The sequence below is a fragment of the Crocuta crocuta genome, unplaced genomic scaffold (genome assembly GCF_008692635.1).
Source record: "Crocuta crocuta isolate KB4526 unplaced genomic scaffold, BGI_CrCroc_1.0 scaffold316, whole genome shotgun sequence".
NCBI classification, from domain to species: domain Eukaryota; kingdom Metazoa; phylum Chordata; class Mammalia; order Carnivora; family Hyaenidae; genus Crocuta; species Crocuta crocuta.
Window position 1 is genome coordinate 830,598 of NW_027529682.1, and position 23,060 is coordinate 853,657.

Consider the following 23,060-nt stretch of genomic DNA (forward strand, 5'->3'; position numbering starts at 1 on the left):
TACCAGTGGCCAATAAGATCCATACAGATTTGGTCCCAACGACAACTGATGGTCAGAAGCCAAATGAAAGTTGGGGGAACATCTGAGTAGCAGCTAAGACCCACAAAGGCCAAGGAGGGGGCAGAGGTGGTTATTTTAGCCCAACCCTCTTGGCGGAAGTAAAATCAAGGACTGACCAAATGCTGTGGCCCCAGTGGGTCCTTGCAGGAGTTGAGACATGGGCACAGGTTTTCAGGTGCTCTTTCCCCAATGTTAGTTACATCCCAACTTGATGCTTTAGTTTTTCATCTTCAAAGAGAAAGTGATGAACACCCACTCAGGGAGTTTGGGAAAGAAAGGTGTGACTTCTATAAAGTGTTACGAGGTCCTTAGAAGCAACCATAAATAATAAACCATGATTCTGTGGTTGCAAAGGATCTCGAGACTGGCTGGTCCATTCTTCCTCATGACTAGACAAGGCTGTACTTCCTCCAAGGTTGCACCTTTTAAGGAATCTTTCCTGTTCTCATAAGTCTTAAGGGTATTCCACAATGTCTCTTGATTATAGAAAGTATTGGCCCCTGTGCTCGGAGAGTTCTTTCCATGTGTCCAGACTCTTTCCAACTGTGCCCAGACTCAGTCCACCTTTTCTGTACCTGGTAGGGTTGACCGCTCTTTCCTACATAACAAAATAACATATTCTGTCACTTTTGCCCCAGGAATCCCAGCTATTTTGTGGTACTAAGGCTGGTCAGGGAGCCTTGCATGAGGCTGGGCAGTTCTGATGAACAACCTCATCTCCAAAGGCTCCACCTCCTCCCTGTGAAGTTGAAGAAGGCCAGTGGAGTGGCCTGTCAATAAACATAAACTATAATGGCCCTATCCATTTCCTTTGGAGGAAATGAACCTAATGGAGGAAGATATATTGATCATAGAGACCCAATTTCAGAATCAGTCTCCTGGTGGTGAACCCTTTCAGTTAGCTGGGGCTAATGGCCCAGGCTTTCAGCTGCTGGGGCCTGTTTGAGAGCTGTACATCTAACAATCAATGCGATAGCAAGCCTGCCAGGGGGCTGGGGACGCCACCACCAAAGGGCTGGCCAACAGGAAGGAAAATGCTGTGGGCTCTTTTAGAAGGCTCATCAGAGAAGGCGGGGGAGGGGGAATTGCTGAGCTATTGGGGAGCTTTAAGGAGGCCTTCTAGTTGAAGAAACCCAACCTGCAGTGACATCCCTCTTTCTCTTCTATTAACAAGACTCTCTTTTCCAACCCATCAAGAGCCCATTAAGCAGCTCTCCTCAGGGGGTGGTTAGCAGGGAAAATGCCACTTAGGTTCCCCGATGTGTTTATGTGGCAGGGCCCAGCAGCCCAGATGGAGAGGCCTTGGTTTGTTCTTGCCAATCCTGGCCTCTCTGCAGCTTGTGATTGGGAAAACAGCCATTAGACCCTGGGTGGTGACATCATAAAACACATTGTTTTCTGCCTCTGTTATAAGTCTCCTAGGATCTGGACAATACCGTGCCTTCCCCCAAAACCAAAGAGTTTGTTGACAGACCCAAGTGGCGTGCTTGTAGTATAAAAAGAACACATTCTGGGGGGCTTACTAGCTGTGGGACTATGGACAAGTTAATTATCTGAATATTAATTTTCCCAGTCTCTTAAGTGGGGATAACAGTACCTACACCTTGCAAGGTAGAATGGTAATCCCTAGCAGTATGAGATCCTGTATCTAAAGAGCTCGGCACAGCGTCCGGCATCTACTAGGCACTTAAAAATAACACCTGCACATACACCTATGCACGGTATCTAACGACTTTGCCAATTTTCCCAGAATACGTGTAAGTTCCGTGCTAATGGGAATATTTCAAGACTGGGCATCCAAAGAACTGGAGTCATTCTCTGCTAAAAATGTCCTAAAACCATCTAGCATGGTCTCGAAGTAATGTATGGGATCTGAGGCGAAAGGAAAGCTTTCCAGATACGGCAATAACACAAGAAAGGGTGCTACGGGGAAATGGGCCAGTGATGTGTGACTATTGTGGAGGAAGTCTACCGGAGAGGGGGACACCACCCAGGAGGCAGGGGAGGCCGGCAGGGGATTTCAGGTGGGCTCAGGAGAGAAGCTGGGAGTCCCTGAGAGGCTCTGAGCAGTAGAGGGGGCAGTTTTCACCCACTGAAGTTATCCAAGGAGAGGAGGGGCAGATCTGGGCGGGGGGCAGGGGTCAACGATCATGCACTGGGGAGAGGCTGGCCGGCGTTCCCCTTCTTCCTCTAAGATCCTAAGTCACTAGTGTTCCCTGTGGGGCTGCGGAGACCCACTCTTCTCTCTCTGCCTGAAGTACTTCCTAAGAGAACGAGATCAAAGTTTCAAAAGTTCAATCCACTGTACATGATGAACCATAGTTATTCCCCAAGAAACAGGATCAGAGGTTGCCACTGTTCTGCCTGAGGACACACAGCCAGCAAGGGACCCAATGATCCCAGAGACAGACTGAACGTATCATGAACGTTATATAGTAAGTATATATATATATATAGTAAGCTATGCTCGGCACAGTCCCCTGCCAATAACAGGTGCATGGTAAACACCGCCATGTTTCTATTTTTATGACCAGCCCCCTCTCCAGGACTTTACCATTTCTGTATGTGTTCCTACCCATTTCCTCTCCTAAAACATACCTGAGAATGGAGTGTAGGTTAGTGCCCTATCTAGCTGTGCCTGGCTCGGTTTCACATTTCAGGTGGCAAGTCTCTGTATTCAGTCCAGAAGGTTCTGTTTTTAGGTTATGGGTTCTTTAGAAAACCGGGGAAATGAGGCACCCCTGTAGAGGCAGTGTCTGTTGTGTGAAGTCTCTGAGTCCCTGCAGAGGAAAGTCCAGCTGGCTGAAGGCAAAGGTGTCCACCGTATAAAAGAGGGTGTATCCCTGTGGGGCACTGTGGATGGCAGGAGGTGAATCTAGAGCCACGGGCGGCCCCCGGTGCCTCTCAGGCTGGCTGCCCAGTGCAGAAGTGCTTCCAGATGTGCCCAACACAGGGTGTGCCCAGGAAAAGGATGGGGCTTACTGATAAAAATGGTGTGTAGTACCAGTGCCACAGTAATAAAGAAGCTTTTAAGACTTTTATGTAATCACTCAAGCATCCTCCTAACAGCTCTGAGAAATAGACTAATCATTGTTGTTATGTTTTTTTTAAGCTTATTTTTTGAGAGAGAGAGAGTGCATGCACACGCATGAGCTTCATGCAGGGAAGGAGCAGAGAGAGAGGGAGAGAATCCCAAGCAGTCTCTACGCTGTCAGCATGGAGCCGGACATGGGGCTCGATCCCACGAACTGTGAGATCATGACCTGAGCCGAAATCAAGAGTCGGGTACTCAACCAACTACTGAGCCACTGGGTGCCCCATGATTTTCATTCACAGAAAAAGAAAAGGAGACAACAGAGAGGTGAAAAGATGTGTTCAGCTCATACAGGGGCATAGGGTGGAGCTGTGACTGGGCCTCTGACCCCCTTCTCCTAGTCTGGAGCTTAGAGGTCACCCGGGGGCCTCAGGGGGCGAAGCAACAGGACAGATCTGTGCTCCAACAATTGGCAAGTGGGATTTCAAACACAGAGAGGGCGCAGCCCCATTCCTTTACCACGACCCCCATTCCCCCAAATCTGGGTAAAGCAGATGAAAATGAGGAGTCATTTCAGGTTGCTGAGGGCATCTTTTTCTTCTCCCATTTCTACTACCTTTCTCCCTAAGCCCCGTAGAATCAGCTAAAAATACTTAAACATGGATGGTATTTAGTGCTTCTGAAATGGTTTCAACTCAAAGCTACATAAGAGGCTCTATTTCAACACTGGTGGGTCAGGGGCAAGCACATAGACCAGAGCGAACCATTGTCACAGTCACCATTTTGTGCCTCTCCACATAAGCAGTGTATTAGCTACCAGGTACTGAGTGTGTACTAGACGCCAGGCACCGCGCTACACATTGTAAATATAAATGAGCTCACTGGGTTCTTACTCAACTCTGTGAGGTTGGGGCCATCGCCTCCCTAACTGAGCCGCTGAGGAAAGTGAGGTTTAGTGGGACCGTGGACTTGGTCTGGTCCCTCTGCTAAAAAAGGAAGGCATGGTATTCAACTGTGTGCTCAGCCACTGGGCCACTTGTCCTCCTGAGAGGATGGATGTCAGCTCCAGCAGCAGCTGCTGTTTCTGGATGGTGGTGAGGTGAGGCACGGTGACAGTCTTTCATAGGAACGTTTCTATAAAACCCAACACCTGACGGTTCATGCATTTGTTCATTCAATTCAACATTCTTTCAACAAGCACGTATGGTGGCAAGATCTGTTGCCAGATACCGCATTCGGGCCTGTGAACACAAAAATAGGAAAACGTGGCCCTTACCCATAAGGGAGCTTATCATAGGACCACTTCACAAATGGATGGAGGGGCACCTGGGTGGCTCAGGTCGTGATCTTGCAGTTTGTGGGTTCGAGCCCTGCATCAAACTCTCTGCTGACAGCTCAGAGTGTGGAGTCCGCTAGGGATCCCGTGTCTCTCTCTCTCTCGCTCTCTCTCTCTCGCTCTCTCTCTGCCCTTCCCCCACTGGTACACTCCCTCTCTCCCTCAAAAATAAATACATAAATATTTTTTAAAAACCCAGATGGATGGATATTTGGAAAGAGAAGGAAGTGAACATAAATGGAGTGCCTAGAATGTGCTGTGCAATTTATAGGTGTCTTACTTGATCCAGAAGCCCATTTGGTGAGGTGGGTATTACTGCCTCCAGTTTAAACATGATGAAACTATGGTGTAAGAAGATTAAGGACATTGTTTAAGGCATTCAGGTAGTGACAGTTCTGGGATCAAAACAGGTCGTATTTAATTTTTTATAAGAACATAATATTTAATTTCTTTCACAGACTGCTTCCTTGTATGTGCTTAGGCTAACACTAAGTGAACAGCTATATGCGAGGCATTCACATTTCCTGGAAGAAAGAAACCATAAGTGCTGTCAGTGGCAGAGGCAGGGCTCAGAATAGTCAGGACAGAAAATCCAAAATACAGTTATCAAGAGTAGGGACTCTGATTTTGTTAATTCCTCCCCCACCCCCAAATACCTTAGCTGCATCCACAGGGTTTGATATTGACAGATGTTTGCAAAATAAATGATCATACAATTACAATTGCCAATTGGCACATGTGCATATTAAAAACTGATGTCCAGGGGTGCCTGGGTGGCTCAGTCAGTTAAGCATCCAACTTCAGCTCAGGTCATGATTTCATAGTTCGTGAGCTCAGAGCCTGGAGCCTGCTTCGAATTCTGTGTCTCCCTCTCTGACCCTCCCCTGCTCACACTCTGTCTGTCTCTTCTTCAAAAATAAATAAACATTTAAGGCGCCTGGATGGCTCAGTCAGTTAAGCTTCCAATTTCAGGTCATGATCTCACAGTTTGTGAGTTCAAGCCCCACGTTGGGCTCTGTGCTGACAGCTCAGAGCCTGAAGTCTGCTTTGGATTCTGTGTCTCCATCTCTCTCTGCCCCTGCACTCATGCTCTGTCTCTCTCAAAAATAAACATTAAAACAAATTTAAAAAAAACAAACCCTGATGTCCAATAACCATTAAGTTATTTCACAGTGATGTAATCTAACCTTTTTGCGGAAGATTCCGATCAATAACTGGTTCACAGTTACCCAGCACATCAGTACCAAGGCCCAACCAGAACTCCATCTTCTGACTTCATTTGAGCTTTGCTTCCAACAAATTCCCATGAAGTAAGGTCAGAACAGGGCTTATTTTCAGACTCACATGCCTGTCCGCACACCCCCATCCACTCCTTGTCTCTCCCTCCATTGAATGAGGTCAGTTTCAAACGGAGTATGTGTAGGGAAACAACAGTGAGACCTGGATTTGAAGAATTCTACCAGGAGGATGGATTATCATCACAGGATTCTTGGGTGCACTTTGAAGGAGAACGTAAGACAAAGGCTTACCACTGAGTCTTACAGGTGTCGCAGGCATGGAGGAGAGAGTGCCAATCTCTCCCAGGTCAAATCTCATTCTGCTGACCCCTTATTTCAAGATATTTGTGGAGACCAAAATGCAAGCTAGCAAGAGAAGTGGGCACTCTCGGAGTTCACCGAATGAAGCAAGGATCAATACAGTTATATATGCCATGTGAAGGCGCAGAGAGAGGAGCCGGTAAGGGTGCAGGGACTCAGAGCAAAGTGGATTGGCTACTGTAGACACCTGCTGCCATACGGGATCCAGTAGAAGTCATTGCTGTTCAATTCTTAAAGATCTTCATCTCCAAGAACACGTATAAACTACTTACCACACACACCAAGCCCTTCACGGATTCTACTCCACCCTCAAGCACTCTGTTCCCCAACTCTTGTCTCACACTTAAACCTTTCTCCTGTTTGTTCCTTTTCCTGCAAGGCCAATTCTACTGTCAGGTACCTGGCTACTGCTTACTAACCCTTAACACCTTATATAGGTGTCATCTCCTCCAGGAAGCGGTCTTTGACTGGTCTGGCCCAAAACACCCTGGACATAACTATATCATGGCACCTTCTACATTCTACTTAAGCATCTGTCTTCCACAGTCGACTGTGAGCTACTTGAAGCAGAGACCATTTCTTATTTTCTTCGTAGCCCAACGGCTGTTATAGTATTTGGCACAGAGTAGGTTATAAATACATTTTAAAAAATGTATTTATTAAAAAAATTTTTTTAACGTTCATTTATTTTTGAGAGAAAGACAGAGCACGAGCAGGGGAGGAGCAGAGAGAGAGGGAGACAGAATCTGAAGCAGGCTCCGGGCTCTGAGCTGTCAGCACAGAGCCCGACGTGGGGGTCGAACTCATGAATTGCGAGATGATGACCTGGGCCAAAGTCAGATATCCAACCTACTGAGCCACCCAGGTGCCCCCCAAATGTATTTATTTTTGAGAGAACAAAAGAAGAGTATGAACAGGGGAGGGGCAGAGGATCCAAAGCGGGTTCCACACTGATAACAGCGAGCCTGGTATGGGGCTTGAACTCACAAACCACAAGAACATGACCTGAACTGAACTGGGACACTCAACCGACTGAGTCACCCAGGTGCTCCTACATACATTTTTTTATTTTTAAAAGCATAAACTGCATGAAGATGTTAAAGGTACGGATATCCCACATGGCAGATAGGCTCTAGCAATCTCTGCCTTCTGCAATTTGCTCCTTTGTATAACCCCCTCCCATAGTGTGTGGATGAGACCCAAGACCTGCTCCTGTCCAAAAGAATACAACCAAGGTGCTGGGTGCCATTCCCATGATCCCATTATGATACACATATAAGAAACCTCTCAGCTTGCCTTGGGCTCCACAGTCAGGTCTGCTGCCTGGATCCTCCCCCTCCTGACCCAGGTCCCACTCCCCTCTTTGACTTCCTCCACCCCTGGTTGCCCCAGATCCTACCTCAGCCCTCCACACTGGGGCGCTACAACCTTTGAGAATGGCTTAGAACCACCCATGATGTGAGGGCAGGGGGAGCGTGCAAAGAGCCAACCATGCCCCCTTCCCTGGGCTCTAGGGACTAGACACTGGAAATGACAGGTGTGCAGGAGGCATGAGGCAGGGAAAGGAGGAGGCTCCAGAAAAGACGATGTGTCCGGAACTGGCCTAGGCTCCTTTGCTCCCATGACAACACCTTCTCTAGCTTCAGGGCAGGTGTTTGAGGTATTTTTTAAAGCCAAGGACAGTCATTAGGGCTTCAGCTTCTGAACATGCCAGAATCTAATCTAGTCACTGGTTCCAGTTACTGAGACATCGCCTGGCGTGTCTGGAGCACCAAGGAGACCTGACTCATCTGTGCATAACTGCATAGGTTTCAAGGCCGAAAGCGCAGACGAATGTTTCACACAGTTCATTCTTCCTGCCACCTTCAAATGGCAGCCCCGAATGCAGTCAGCCTTGAGTCCTCTTATGCCAACACATGGTATTGCTTTGGCCCGAATGCCGGGCCTGATTCCTTCCATCCTCATTAACCAACGCTCTTCCCTAACCAGCTCATGAGTCATGCAGGAACGCCCGTTTCCTGTGTCCAGCACCCTCGGTGGTGACAGCGAGAGAGGGGCACCGCAATGTTTGGTTGCAGACAATTCCTGCGATTATCTCCAAACCCAGGAAACCGACAATCAAATTCAACCAGTGAGTCAAGAACCCAAAAGCAGATTATCACTAAGCTGCCTACGTTTAGACCCCGGTTGTCTTTAACCACTGATTTACAACAGTGCCTTTTGGTCTGTTTTCTTTTTTCTACATATAAGTCCAGTCTTAGAATCATAGTACCTCGAGCCTCAGTTGACAAAGGCTGAAATGACTGTCCCCAGCTCAGAAGAGGACCCCGAGTGGCTCGCCTCCCGCCTGTCTGATAACCTCTGCTCTGGGTGGGAGGGAGAGATAAGGAGCTCCGGGCTGAGAACCACTTTGGTATTATTCAGCTGTGGAGGGCATGCCCTTCTCGGCAGAATGATTCTTGTTGTCCTTGTAGGCTCTTCTGAACACAGTTGGCAAAGCCCCCGAGGTACCAGACCATCACCAGGGGCAGCCCCACTCTATAACCCTAGTTGCTTCCCTCGACCCGTAGCCTGATCTTTATTTGTCTTTAAAAAGAGAAAGGTATAAAATGTTCCGACTCTTTCCATTGAAGGGTCAACTGCTACCTAAAGTTATCTGAGTCTCCCATTTAGTTTTTTAAATTATTTTTTAAATGTTTATTTATTTTTGAGAGTGAGAGAGAGAGCGCACAAGCAGGGGAGGAGCAGAGAGAGGGAGACACAGAATCTGAAGCAACTCCAGAGACACAGACTCTGAAACAGCGCTGTCAGCACGGAGTCCAACGTGGGGCTTGAACCCACAAACCATGAGATCATGACCTGAGACAAAGTCACCCAGGTGCCCCATGATTAGATCTTTTAATTTACTCAGTGGAATTTTGTTTTTCCACAATAGCGATCTGCAGTTGGGGGTGATAGTGGGTATGAACTTCATGAAATATGCTGAAGAGCTTTGTGGCTTCACTGGCGATGTTTCCTATTGGACTGGGAAGGGGGACAAATCATGCTGTCTGAACTTCACCAGTTTTATAGAGCAGGGAACTGAGGTGTAGAGAAGAAAAATGGCTTCTTTGCGGTCATGGTGAGTTGGTGCAGAGCTTAACATAGAACCCAGGACTTGGAACAAGGACAAATCCTTGTCATGTACCCCTCCCTCCACCATGACCTAGATGTTCTCCCACCTCTGGATGGTCTGTTGTGCAGATTCTGGGGGGAAGGACAGAGCTCAGCATTAGAGTTCTTGCTCTGTCACCGTGTGCCCCTGAGCAAGTCCCCTGACTCTCCAGCGACCATGGAAAAATGCAGAGACTTATTAGATGGATGGCAGGGGCCCTTCCAGTTCTAACAGCCTGTATGTGCTGTGGATACTCCTCTAGCCACCGGGCAAAGATGCTGGGATGGCTGGGCTGTGTGCTTAACCTCACCAGGCAGGGGCGCCTGGGTGGCTCAGCTGCTTAAGCGGCAGACTTTGGCTCAGGTCATGATCTCATGGTTCGGGAGTTCAAGCCCTACATCGGGCTCTGAGCTTGGAGCCTGGAGCCTGCTTTGGATCTGTGTCTACTCCACCTCTCACTCTCAAAAATAAAGATTAAAAAAAAAAACACCCACCTTACAAGGCATAAAGGATAAAGGGATAAAGCAGAGGTGCCAGGTGCAGGCTGATCACGAGAGAGGGTGCAGGTCCTGAGAGAGTCCTTGGTGGGAACTGACACCGGAAACCAAAGCCCAGGTCACTCCTACAATAGCCAACTATAAAGCCGCCACAAAGCAGCCACTTTCAAGTACACTCTTGAGGGGGCATCCCAACCCCGACTCTGCTTCATCCCGCCCTGAAGACCCCATTTACTCTCTCCAAGCCCTTCAGGCTCTGTCTGACCCCTTCAGCCGCTTGCCCATCAGCCGTGCTGGTCAGGTTCCTCTAATTACTGTTCTGGGTTCAGTGGTTAAGACCCAAAGAGAATAATTCTTCAGGAAAATGAGGTGCTATTTTTAGTTTATCAGCAAGACAGTTTCCTTAAGAAGAGAGGAAGCTAAGAGGGGGTCGGCTCCATTTCTGGGGTGACAGCGACACACCAGAAGGGCAGGCTCCATTGTTCCACGAAAAAGCCTTCTTCCCCTTTTGCTTTGCCTTTCTCGGCAGTTGAGCTCACCAGTTGGAATCCCCCTCACCACTGCCTGTAAAAGCATCCCATGACAACGGTGCTGGCCAACATGCTCGCCACTAGCCACGTGTTAAATACAACTCAAAATTCACTTCCTGGTCACACCAGCCACATTTCACATGCCCATAGCAGCCATGTTGGCAAGCGCAGACGTGAGCATTCTCACCGTCCTAGAACGCGTGACTCCAGAATGTAAACTCCATTCTGGCAGGGACTTGGCCTTGGTCACTCTGGATCTCGAGTACCTAGGAAGTGCCAGGCACATAACTGGCACTCAATCTGCTGGATGCATATATTGAATTCGTGGATCAGCAGGTTGGATGGGGCAGAGAATAAGGTATAGCGTCCGCACCATTTGGCTAGTAATTCAAAATTCACAGCAGATTTCTAAGAAACTGACTGTTCCCAGTGTTTGTTCTCTAAGAAGTTTCTGAGCAACCATTCATGCTTCCCAAGGAGGGATATGAGCACCACCACCACTAAGAGAAGATGTAGTCAAATGTAATAGAAGGGGCAGAGGATTGGGAAAGATAAACCCAGGCTCTAGTCCAGATTGCATTCAGAAAGGCAAGTGGGGGAGAGTTGGCCCCTTTGAGTCTCAGTCTCTTTAGCTATAAAATGGGACTAATAATACTGTCTCCCAGGATCTGTTTGTATGAACCAGATGGGATAATATAACAGAAAGCACCAGGAAAACTGTAAAGAGTTGGATGTTTGTATTATTAACCTTGACCTCAAGTTGCCTTTGAGTCTCATTGCCTCAGCCTTTAAGAGTATTTGCCTTCTCCAAATGACCCCCTTCATTACTTCCATCCAACTAGCTTTGTATGGTGGACTATGTTTCTTTCCTTTAGTGGATTCCATGGTTTAGTACACACATTTCAAATACCTCGTGTTTACAATAATAATTAATTCTTTTCTCCATTTGTTATACTTTAGGGGTTGTTACATTTTTGGTCCGTCAAAAGAACATAAAATTTTAGGTTAGTTGAGGCTTTACTGTAGAGACCAGACTTTTTTTGGTTGTAGCAATTGCTCGTACCCTGGATCAAAGCTCTAGGACTCCCATTATCTGTCTGGAGACTACCCCCATTGGTCTAGGAGGAGGTATAGCAATGGTGGCTGTCACGTGGAGCTCAGGGACTTAAGACGGTATTCCAGGGAAAAGCAGAGCTTTGTCTTGAGGTAAGATCATCCCAGATGACGATCCCAGGCTCCCAAGCCCCTGTAGAAGGCCTGGGTGTGTGGCCCCAGACTTCAGCACCTTCATCATAAATACCATCTCCCCCGGGAGGGGGAAGAGGGGGAGTCAGGATTACACCCAGCAGCCGTGGCCTGTGTGAGGCCCACGCCAGCACAACAATTCCAGCTGAGTATAAACAGAGGGCCCAAATAGAACACCTAATTATAGGGCAGGCTCGAACCAGGAGGTGGACTTTGTTGGTGGCTCTGAAGCCTGATGACAGCCAGGCTGCCAGCATCTCCCCGATGGGCCACAACTGGCTTCAGACTGAAACAACCTTCCATGTGGATAGATGGACTGAAGGACAGAGGGACAGAGAAGGAGCTTCTTAGTGTGGAGGGTATTCGGCTGAGAAGCATCTAGGCGGCTTCCTCGAAGATGCTCCTCAGTGCAAGAGAATTTGGGATTTTACATTTTGGGGATCCTGTTGCCTCCTCTATAGAATGTAGTATATAATTCACAGGGTTACTAAGAAATAAATGCTGTTGCGAGTAACTTTAAGGCTCCTTGCCTGTGGCTAAATGCTGCACTAGATTATATGTTTCCTCCCAAAGCAGGAGGCAAAAATGTGAACGGCAGTGGCCCATAACCTGAGCACAAAATACAACTCCTCCTCCTACCTGCAGGTCCTCACCCCTCCTGCCAGGCACAGAAATACTGTCCCTCATAGAGTTGACTCATGAGATAGAGTCAACTCTACCTCAATCATGACATAGTGCTTAATGTGCTTTTCTCAGTGCTACTATATAACATGAGTTTCTGCGCTATCTTTCCTCCCAGGGCCTCAAAGCAGGTTTACACCATTGTCTGTTAGTCCAACCTTCCCAAGAGGCTGACAAGAGGAACAGACATGTCAGTCTGGTGGAGAATGGGGGCTTAGGTAAAACCTAAAAACAATGTCACTTGGCTGTAACTGAGGGTACGTTATGCCTGCGAGTGGAGAAAACACCTTGCCCCTCCCAACCAGCCCCAAGCAATAGGCCAGGAAGGGGGCCCTGCAGATGAGCCCTGTCTCGGTAATGAGCATCCATCCTGGCAAGCCTGTTTCATTAGCAGACCAGCATTCTGACTGAGGGACGAGAGTCATGCTAACAAAGACACTGAGCACTGGGTTCTCGGAGGCTCTGGCTTTGAGCCCTCGCTCTGCTATTTACTAACCGAGATTCGGAGGGAACCTCTGTGGCCATTGCTATCTCATCCATAAAAGTAGAAGGATAATAATGACATCACAAAGCTCTTGTTACAGTGTAGAGATGGGGTGGGCAGCATAGTGGTCAGACCCATGGCCTCCAGAGACAGACCTGGATTTGAATCCTGGCCTACCACTCACTCGTTAACATTTACTGCATAGACCTAACCTCTAGTTTTCCTGCCTGGCGCCAGAGGATGGTAGTAATACTTCGAGTGTTGTGTGGAGGCTTTCATAGACGGTGTCCGGCGCACGGGGGCCCTCCGTAAACTCTCGCTGTTAACACTGCAGACATAAGATGTAAAAGCACAAATGCACATGCAAACAATTGTGGTTCTTTTCCAGGCTTTGGGCGAGTGTGGCCAATATGTGCAGCGCTTAGCATTGAGTAAATGTGTAATGAGTATCTGCTCCGTGTAATTATGGCAGCCTTAGCAGCAGCCTCACTCTGAAATTCGGTTCAGAGATTAGTATCATTTGCAGTTAACTACATTCCAGGCTGCCAGCCCTACAAATTAGACTGACTAAAGATATGCAGGGCATGATTGGGCTGTAGCTCGGGGGAGGGTTTCTGGTGACAGCGAAAGCCACAAGGGATCCGACCTTGGGACTGTTGATGTGTCAGCAAAGACTATTCCTCCCACAGAGAGGAGAAACATACCGCCGCGTGTCGCTGGGGTGTGCGCTGTGTGGGGACCACTCGGGGACCAGGAGGACACGCAGCTGTCCCAGGCTGTCTGGCAGCAAAGAAAGCTGAGGGCTCTCCCTCCCTCCCTCCTTTCTTTCTTCCCCGTGGCTCCATCCCTCAGTGACAGCCAAGAACTTGGTAGGTGGCAAATAGGGTGCGCCAGTGACCTGCTGACCAGTGACCCATGGTGTGGGCCTGCTGGGAATGGGGTGGTAGCCCCTCGCCTCTGGCCATCCTCTGACCTGCAGGATGGGGGTTCAGAGCTACCCACTGCTTTCTGGAATGAGGATTTCATCAGTTGCCAACCACTGTGTGTGAGTGCTCTACCTTTTCTTATATGCCACGTGCATTTCTTCAAGCACAGAGATGCCTTCTTTCCCTCATCTCCACGATCTGGGGACTCACTGAGGAGACTCCCTCTTCCCAGTTAACATGAAAGCTGACAGGAAGTGCTTCTCATGAGTCACTCCTTGCATGAAGCTCTCTACCTTCCTGTGTCAGTCAATCCTTACAACAGTCAGCTCAGGGCAATCATCCCTTAGACAAATAAAGAAATGGAGGCTCAGGGATGCGAAGTAGCCTGGCCAAGGCAATAGGAGGATTTTATTTTATTTTTTAAAGTTAATATATTTATTTTTGAGACAGAGCAAACACAAGTGGGGGAGGGGCAGAGAAAGACACACACACACACACACACACACACACACACACACACACAGAATCTGAAGCAGGATCCAGGCTCTGTCCGCACAAAGCCTGACACGGGACTCGAACTCATGAACCATGAGATGGTGTCCTGAGCCAAAGTCGGACGCTTAACTGACTGAGCCACCCAGGTGCTCCTATTGTTGTTGTTTTTAAGTAAACCTCTATGCCCAACTCATGACTGGGGATCAAGAGTCACATGCTCTACTGACTGAGCCAGCCAGGGGCCCTAATAGGAGGCTTAAAAAAAATTTTTTTTTTAATGTTTATTTATTTTTGAGAGACAGAGATACAGAGTGACAGAGACACAGAATCCAAAGCAGGCTCCAGGCTCCAAGCTGTCAACACAGAGCCCAACGTGGGGCTCAAACCCACGAACTGTGAGATGGTGACCTGAGCCAAAGCTGGATGCTTAACTGACTGAGCCACCCAGGCGCCCCGGGAGCAGAGTCAGGATTTGCACCCAGGCAGTTGGTCTGAGTCTCTGTCTGCTCCTGTGCTGTGAAGCCTAACCCTGGCAGACTCCCTGTGTTCTTCCAGCCTGGGGAGCTCCAATATTTTCATCACGTCTCTATAAAGAAACCTGTCTAACCTCTTAGTCACTCCAATGCCCTTCTCTGGAACTTCTCCAGCATTGGTTTCTATCCCTCACTGTGCAGGAGCCCAAGTCACCCAGCAGCGGACCCTACTGTTTACACAGAACTTAGCCATGGGTCATCTCATTTTGTTCTCCCAGCGCTCCTGGTGGGAGGGCTCAGGCCAGCCAGGTCACAGAGCCAGGCTCAGGCCAGGACCCATGCTGCTAGTGCCCTTCTCCCCTCCCAGCTAAGGCCGCTTCTAGGTGCTTGGCTCAGCACTGTCCCCTAGGGTGTCCTGCATGTCTAGACTAACATTCCCAAAGCTTACTGGCTGATGCCCCAGGCCAATTCCACCCCCGAAGTCACTCTGGGTCCATCCATCCATTCATTCTATTCTCAGTGCATAAGCTCTTGCTTGGATGATTTTAGAGGTTCTCTTGGCCCTTTTTTTTTTTTTTTTTTGCTCCCCATCCCTTCCATTCCCCAATCGCTGGCCCACACCCCCACTGAGGCCAGAACAATCTTCCTAAAATACTAACCTGGATCATGCCATGATGTTGCTGACCCCCAGCCCCCTGTGCTGGCTCCCATCAGCCTAGCTACCTTTCCTGCTGTTACCCCCACACCTGTTACCTTTCTATGAGGCGGATCTGCTTTTGCCGCTGGAACCCCGCAGTTTCCCGAAATATCCTCTTTTCTGTCTAATGAACTTAAAATTCATTGCATGGAGTGACTCCCAGGTCCTTGTTCTTTCTTGCCAATGCTAACCATGGAGAGGCACCGTCTTATATCTCAGATAATCTCTGCCTAAATGCAATGCCTTAAATCTGTTCACATTGAAGCCCTATCCCATTTGCATGTCAACTCCTATCTTAGGAGTTCCTTCAATGGTCTACCTCGCTGGCAGGGTACTTCGCTACCAAAGGAGCTCTGAGTCATCTACAGATATGGAAGTTTCACTCTGAACTTCAATATCCAGATCATTCATAAATATGTGAAGGAAGCCCACTCACGGGGATGAAAAGTATAGCACAGGCAATGTAGTCAATAATGTTGTGATAACATTGTACGGTGATAGATGGTAACCACTACATTTGTTGTGGTGAGCATAATGTCCAGAATTGTCCAATTACTATGTTGCACACCTGAAACTAAGATAACTCTCAATGTCAACCATATTTCAGTTTTAAAAAAGGATAATCTTAGGGCACCTGGGTGGCTCAGTCAGTTAAATGTCCAACTCTTGATCTTGGCTCAGGTCATGATCTCATGGTTCATGGGATTTTCTCTCTTCCTTATCTTTTCTCTTTCAAATAAATAAATTTAAAAATATAAATAAATAAGGATGATCGTTTTTAAAAAAAGATTTTGTAAAATTTTTATTTATTTTTGAGCGAGAGAGAGAGAGACAGAGACAGAGAGCAAGCAGGGGAGGGGCAGAGAGAGAGAAGGGAGACACAGAATCCAAAGGAGGCTCCAGGCTCTGAGCTGTGAACACAGAGCCCGACACGGGGCTTGAACAACGAACATGAGATCATGACCTGAGCCAAAGTCAGATACTTAACAGACTGAGCCATCCAGGCGCCCCAATAAGGATGATCTTTAAACACCCTTAAAAAGTGTGAAAGGAACTCAGAACCAGCATCAACCACTGTTCAGACTCCATCTCCTGCATGGTCCTTGGGCCTTGGTCTACACTTCTTATTCTAAAAGGCCTCTGGTTAGTGCCCTTCATTACATAAAGGTGAGAGAGGGAACGTTCATTCATCCATTCATCTATCCCACATGTGCTCAGCATCTGAGAAGGTCTGGGCTGTGTGCCAGGCTCTGGGAAATTCAGTGATAGACAAGACATAATTCCTGGCCGCAAGGAGCTCAGGTGGGACGGAAGACAATCACAATGCTCAGTGATGCATGTACACGGTTGTTTACAGATTAACTTTGCCCCCAGAGTGGGCAGGACTTGAACTGGGCCTTGATGGATGAGTGGAATCTGCCATCCAGACAAGAAGGGAGAAGGAAGAGCAGTGTGGAAAAGAGGGAAAGGACTTGTAGGTCCAAGGTGGCCAACAATGGGCTAAAGGAAGGGGGCGTGGGAGGCGAAAGACACCTTACCCATGTTCATGGTCTCACGGGGGGGAACTTTTTTTTTTCCCGAAAGACTGTGGGTCAATAATATTATCCGAGTGACAACATTCAGTATGAAAAGGTATATTGATTATGCCCTTCCCTCTGCCAATAGCCAGAAAAAGCCAGAGCCGCAACTAAAAAGCTAAGGAAAGAAACACAATTTATTCTTTCATCCTATGCCAAGAGCACTGCCATATTTACATACATATTTGTGGGATTGCAATGGTCTCCCCCCAGGGACTGTAAGCTCCCTGAGGGCAGAGATGTTAGAATGATCTGTGTTGACTCTCAATAGCCTTTATGGGGTACACAGTAAGCACCCCATAAATACTTCCTGTTGGCTGCCAGGAACTACAGTAGGTACTTGGGGTAGAGAAAGGGTCTAGACCCATTGCCTGCCCTCTAAGTGAGGGGGCTGAAACCACTCTACTATGCTCTAGTTCTTTAGGAAGCCAGTTTTGGACTGGTAAGAAATTATTTCTGCTTTACAACTTGGGGAAAAAAAAAAAACATCTTGGGGCACCTGGGTGGCTCATCAGTTAAGCATCCAGCTTCAGCTCAGGTCATAATCTTGTGGTCTGTGAATTCAAGCCCCCCATTGGGCTCTATGCTGACAGCTCAGAGCCTGGAGCCTGTTTCGGATTCTGGGTTGCCCTCTTTCTCTGTTCCTCCCCCGTTCACACTCTGTCTCTGTCTCTCTCTCAAAAAATAAATAAACGTTAAAAAAATAAATTAATAAAAAGATCTTTCTACAAGCTGAGAGATGAGTTTTCCAGTTGACAGGAAAGGCCTCTGCAATCATCCTCTGCAGGCTTGCAGACACTGATCTTACAGTGGGTCTTCCTCTGGTCTCTCAGGCACCCAGGTTTGCTGGGCGGGCAAACCCCCAGTCAGTGGGAGGGACTGACTCCTGCAAGCCACTGTCCCTGCCCCTCAGGCCCTCTGTTACTTCACTCAGCCATGCCCCTTTGCAGTGGCATCCCCTGTGAGGGTGAGCCCTCTGCCTCAGCCGCCTTTGCCAGGCCATGCAATGCACTCATGCTCACACACACATACACACACACACACATATATGATCACACACAACCCATGGCTATGTACTCACACAGAATACACGCTCACACACACAAACACACACATTTGTCCCTTCGCCCATACATATATCCTCACGCACCTTCCTCCTACTCCCATAACACAGGCTCACACACATGCACATGGGGCGTGCACACGTGTGCACACCTACACACAGCCTGAGCTGTTAAAGTGACAGCACTCACATTTCCATTTATTGGTTGACTTCAAAACAGGAAGCCTCGGTGGGGAGGGGGGAGGTGTCGGTGAAGGGAGAGCTGCTGCAAAGGGGCCCAGGTGCATGGGCGGGACTCGGGCGGGAGATATTGCCTGCCGGAGTCGGGTCTCCAAGGACAGGAAGGGCTCCGGCCTGCATTGTGCCGGGGCCTGGGTCTGACTATCCAGCTGGCCAGGTGGTGACGGAGACACATCTCTCCCTGGGCCAGGGGTTTTCTGCGAGGAAGAAAGGAGCACCCTATGCCCTCCTGCCTGCCAACGCAGAGCCCCTTCTTTGGAAACCACCTCCTCAGGAGCCCTCCAGGACTGACTCCTGTGTGCCGCTGTCCCTCGACCTTCAGGCCCTCTGCTACTTCACTCAGCCACGCACCTTTGCAGTGGAATATTCTGTCTGGTGCCCCGTCTCCACTCCACTCCAACATGCAATTTACCAGGTTTTCTAGTCTCAAACCCTGGCAGCGCCTGATGTTTTACAAAGCTGTCTCCAATCAGCATGTCCTTCAGTCTTCAGGACGGCCTCCGAGGTGGCGAACGGCGTGCCCATTTTACAGAGGTGGAAACTGAGAGTAAGCCACGTGCGTCAGCGTTCCAGAAGCAGACCTTCTGACCTCAACTCTTTCTTTCCAAAGACAGTCCCAAGTCCTCTCTCCCACCTGGCTCTGAACCAAGGCATGTCTACGATGGCCAGGAACGCCAGAACAGCCAGGGCGAAAAGTGAAGGTAAGGCAGGCTGAAGGGCGAGGGGGCACAAAGCACACCCGTGGGCTGGTGAACAACCAGGCACAGCCTGAGCCAGGGAGGTCTCTGCTTTACCCCATCTCTCCTCCATCAAGCACACATGCAGCAAACCACATACACACACACACACACACACACACACACACACACACACACACACACACATCCTAGACAGCCTGGCACCAAGAGGGGGTAGGTCCATTTATACAGTTTAACTGCCCCAGGTGGTTGGGGCTGATGCCAACAACTTGCAGAGAAAGACTGAGGGGAAGCCATATTTACAGGACATTTCTGGGGGCAAATGACATTTGTTCTCGCTTTCTCTGGCTCTCTGAGAGAAGGGGTAAAACCATTTTCTCCCTCAGCAGTGACCTTGTAGAGGAAACCGGCCCTCACTGAAGCTGCTGTGTTCCTGCCAGAGGGTGCCATGGAGGGCAGAGGACGGGTGTCCCCAGGATGCCCTTCCCGGCCAACCCAGGACAATAAAATCAGGAGATAGCATGTGTGTGGCTGGAAGGAGACAGAAGGGGACCAAAAAAATAAAAATAAAAATAAAAATAAAACAAATTGAGACCAGGCTGGATTTTTCCACCAGGCTAGCATTTCCGTCAGACCACAACCTCATTTTCACAGCGCCCTCCCCTTTCAGGTTTCACAGATTGAGCAGCCAGGACCCATAAAATGGGACATTGCAGGTCACAGGAAAAAGGATGGGTTCGACTCAGGGGATGCCCTGGAATTTCCTTTCCTGGAGATCTTCAGGATTCCAATGAGAGTCTCCTGCCCCCGGGAGGGTTTCTTGCTCTGTTCCTTGGCCTGTCTTCCCCCCCACCCCCCGCCCCCATCTGGAATGCCGTCCAAATCTCTCTTTCTCCAAGTCCCATCCTTTTCTTGAAAGCCTCTCCTGACCCTTCGAGGCTTCAGGGCTCCCTGAGGCCAGAGACGTGACCCTAGAGACCTGGCTGACTGACAGTGAGAAAGCGGACACCTAGACAGACCCTGGGTCCCACCGACTCTGAGGGTCTGTCATCACTGTCTTTGCCGGGGCTGGGGAGCAGCTTCTCAAGGTTGTGCTCTGGTGTCTGACAGGAGAGGTTAAACCCTAGCTTGTGTGGGTGGTGAATGCGGTCCCGGTTCCAGAAGAGATCTGGGCCAGAGGGGAGGACAGTAGTCCTAGGGAAGTTGTCCTAAAGAACTGGGCTGGGTCACCCACCAAGGAATTGCTCAAGGCTGGCTGGTTTCGCCGGTCAGCAAAAGGGTCCAGGAAGCAGAACCCGTGGGAGGGAAAGAAACTGGGCTGCTCACTCCAAAAGCCTGGCCACCCAAGTTCAGCAAGTTCATGTTCGTGGGGCCTTGAGGGAGGGAAGGGGGACAGCTGGGTTCCCTGCGATAGGTCTGTGCTTTTCCAAGCAAAGCGTCACAGAGTCTCATCAGCCAAAGAGATCAGCACGCCTACTGGGAGTCCAACCAAGGTTTCAAATCTGGACTATTTGATTACTAATGTAGGTCCTGGGTACTGGGAGGTTGAAAAACCACTATATGAATGGAGTTAGCTCTAAAAGTGAAGGGCTCGGTCCCTAGCTATACACATCAGCTGAACAGTGCCGTGAACCCGATGTTTGTTTATTAGTAAACAACCAGCACAAGTATGCTATTTTTGTGGTCGATTTCTTTGTTTGGGTTCATTTCCTTTCTGAAACGCTTCATGAATGTATTGGTACTACAGTCGAATTCATGATTCTTAAAATTCACTCTGAGGCAAAAAACAAAGCAAAGCAAAACTCACAGCATGAAAATATTCTGTGACCAGAGAGTATATTCAACAGCTATTTTTTTTTGTAGAAATCTGAATTCTGTCACAACTTTTCATCCTTAAACTAACTGGAGGTTAAAGCCCATCTTCGTTTCTTGATTTTTAATTGGAGGGCACATTTGATAATTTTTAAGGTGAAAAGAGTAAACGACTTCGAAGTACTTTTTACCTTGTTGGGATTGACTTTGATGACTGAAAATCAAGGGTGTCAGTAGCTGTTTTCAAGTAAGTAGGAATCAAAATTTCTAAGAACAACCGGCTTTTAAGTTAGGTCTCTTGTCCCTAACCTCTTGTCTCATTTATACAATGATCTCCCACTAAAACAGGACTTAGGCTAAAAACACGTATTGGGCACCTGGGTGGCTCAGTTGGTTAGGTCAGTCTGACTCTTGACTTCGGCTCTCGTCATGATCTGGCAGTTCATGGGTTCCAGCCCGGCATGTGGCTCTGCGCTCTGCGCTGACAGCGTGGAGTCTGCCTGGAATTCTGTCTCCTCTCTCTGACTCGCTCTCTGTATCTTTTTTCAAAATAAAAATAAACTTAAAAAAAGTGTCTATATAGCGTCTATTTCACTTAAAATTCATGCAGTTCCATTTTTACAAAAAACAAAGATGGACCTACTAACGCTGTGTCTGGCCTCATGCCCCCTCTGCCCTCTGCTTTGCTGCCCCACCGCCTGCAGGGGGCAGCACCCAGCTCGCCTGCCACGATGCTTCAGAGTCCACAGACCCTCAAGTAGGGTGGCCTATGTTGAGATCCTAGCTGTGCCATGGGGTGATCGTGGGCAAGTTACTCAACCTCTCTAAGCATCACTTAGCTTCTGTGTAAGATGGGGACAGTACTGGGACCTGCCTCTTAAGGGTTGTTCTGTGAACCAAATGAAATGAAACAAAGCACTTAGCACCGTGCCTGGCCCATACTGACTCTCAGTGAACATTTATGGGCGTTCTCATCCTGGAACAACAGATAATTCAAGCTTCTCGGGGCCAAACGTCCTCTTTCAAATTACCTGCTGTTTCATCAAGAAACGTGTCAGGAAAGCCCAGCCACCCCATTTTTTTTCCCTGGGAAAATGAAGCTCCCACGTCAAGAGTTCATTCAAATACCAGCTTTGCTAAAGTATTTTCTTGTAGCTGCCCATCCCCCACCCACTTTAAAGCCAGAATCTACTGAACCTATTATATCTTGGGGTCTTGCTTTGCCACAAAATCTGGGAACATTCAGAATGCAGAGCTGAATATTATTCCTCTTTGCACTCACTATAGATGCCAAGCGCCCAAGCAGACACTCAATAAATATTTATTGAATGAATAAAACAAAATGGAATCAAATGGCATCCGTGTGGATGCTGGGATGTATAGAGCATATGGTTTTAGAGAAATATAATCCATATTACAGCTTTTCCAGAAACCCGTTATTTCGGGTTGGCAATGAATTTAACCAGACCAGATGTCATGGAAGACAGGATAAAAAGAGAAATTGGGAGAAGAATTAGGGGAATGGTTTCAGGGTTTTGCTCTCTTTCCAGGATGGATGTGTCATCCATCTTGTAGGTAAATGCCCTCACAGCTTTATGGGAAAGGGCTACTCTTGAGCCACTGCCTAGCCCCAAACACAAACATTCGTGCATCAAGACAAATTGGTACAAAGCAAATGAATCAGAGAGGGAGCAGGGATGACATGATAGCCCTACTCTTCAAAGGAAACTTCTTGGAAGACGCGATTGTTGTTTTATTTTAGTAGAGGACAGAAAGTAAAATTAGGTCTTCTGAAAATCAGGCGAAAGCAAGACCTTCAGGTACGCTACCAAGAGTGGGAGGGGAGGAGAGACAGGGATGGGAAGGACATTGACTGAAGAGTTCATTGCATGCTAACCACCATCCTAGATACTCGACATAAAATGTAACACACAAAAGAACCTCAGAGGTAAACAGCATCATCCCCACTTTCTTGCCGGGGAAACTGAGTCCCAGCAAGTTCAAATGACCAAGGCAAGATTAAACGCTTGCAAGTGGATTTTTGCTCGGTCTTAAAATTCTTCTATCGACCATCACAGGGTGGATAGCTTTTGCCTAAATCTTTCTCTGCTATAATCCATCCTTCTCTCTTCTATTAATTTTCCTGAAACAAGGTGAGCTAAACATATTCTTTTACAAGTGTCAGCAGTTCCCTTACATTCATGAAATAAAAATTCAAATACTCAAACTCATTAATGTTACATTCTTTATAGGCTCTGCTCCCCCCGGAACTTGCACTGCCTCTTCACAACCATCGCACTTAACTAGGTTCTCGTCATGCTATCTAATTCCACCCCTTGGCTTCTTTGGCACATGCCTGTCCACTATTGTTCCCTTTATTCTCACTGAAAGCCATTGCACCTTCTTTATCTTTCCCTTCTTCCTCCCTGTGAACTCCTCCTTTACATTTCAATGATCCCC

General features: G+C 48.1%; 1 long non-coding RNA gene across 1 annotated transcript; it reads left to right on the forward strand.

Annotated features, from left to right (window-relative positions):
* Positions 1-18,134: 18,134 nt before the first annotated feature.
* Positions 18,135-19,376, forward strand: LOC144230718 (uncharacterized). Its single transcript, XR_013334848.1, has 2 exons — positions 18,135-18,791; positions 19,175-19,376. It is a non-coding gene; the product is annotated as an uncharacterized LOC144230718 (long non-coding RNA).
* The last annotated feature ends 3,684 nt before the right edge of the window (positions 19,377-23,060 follow it).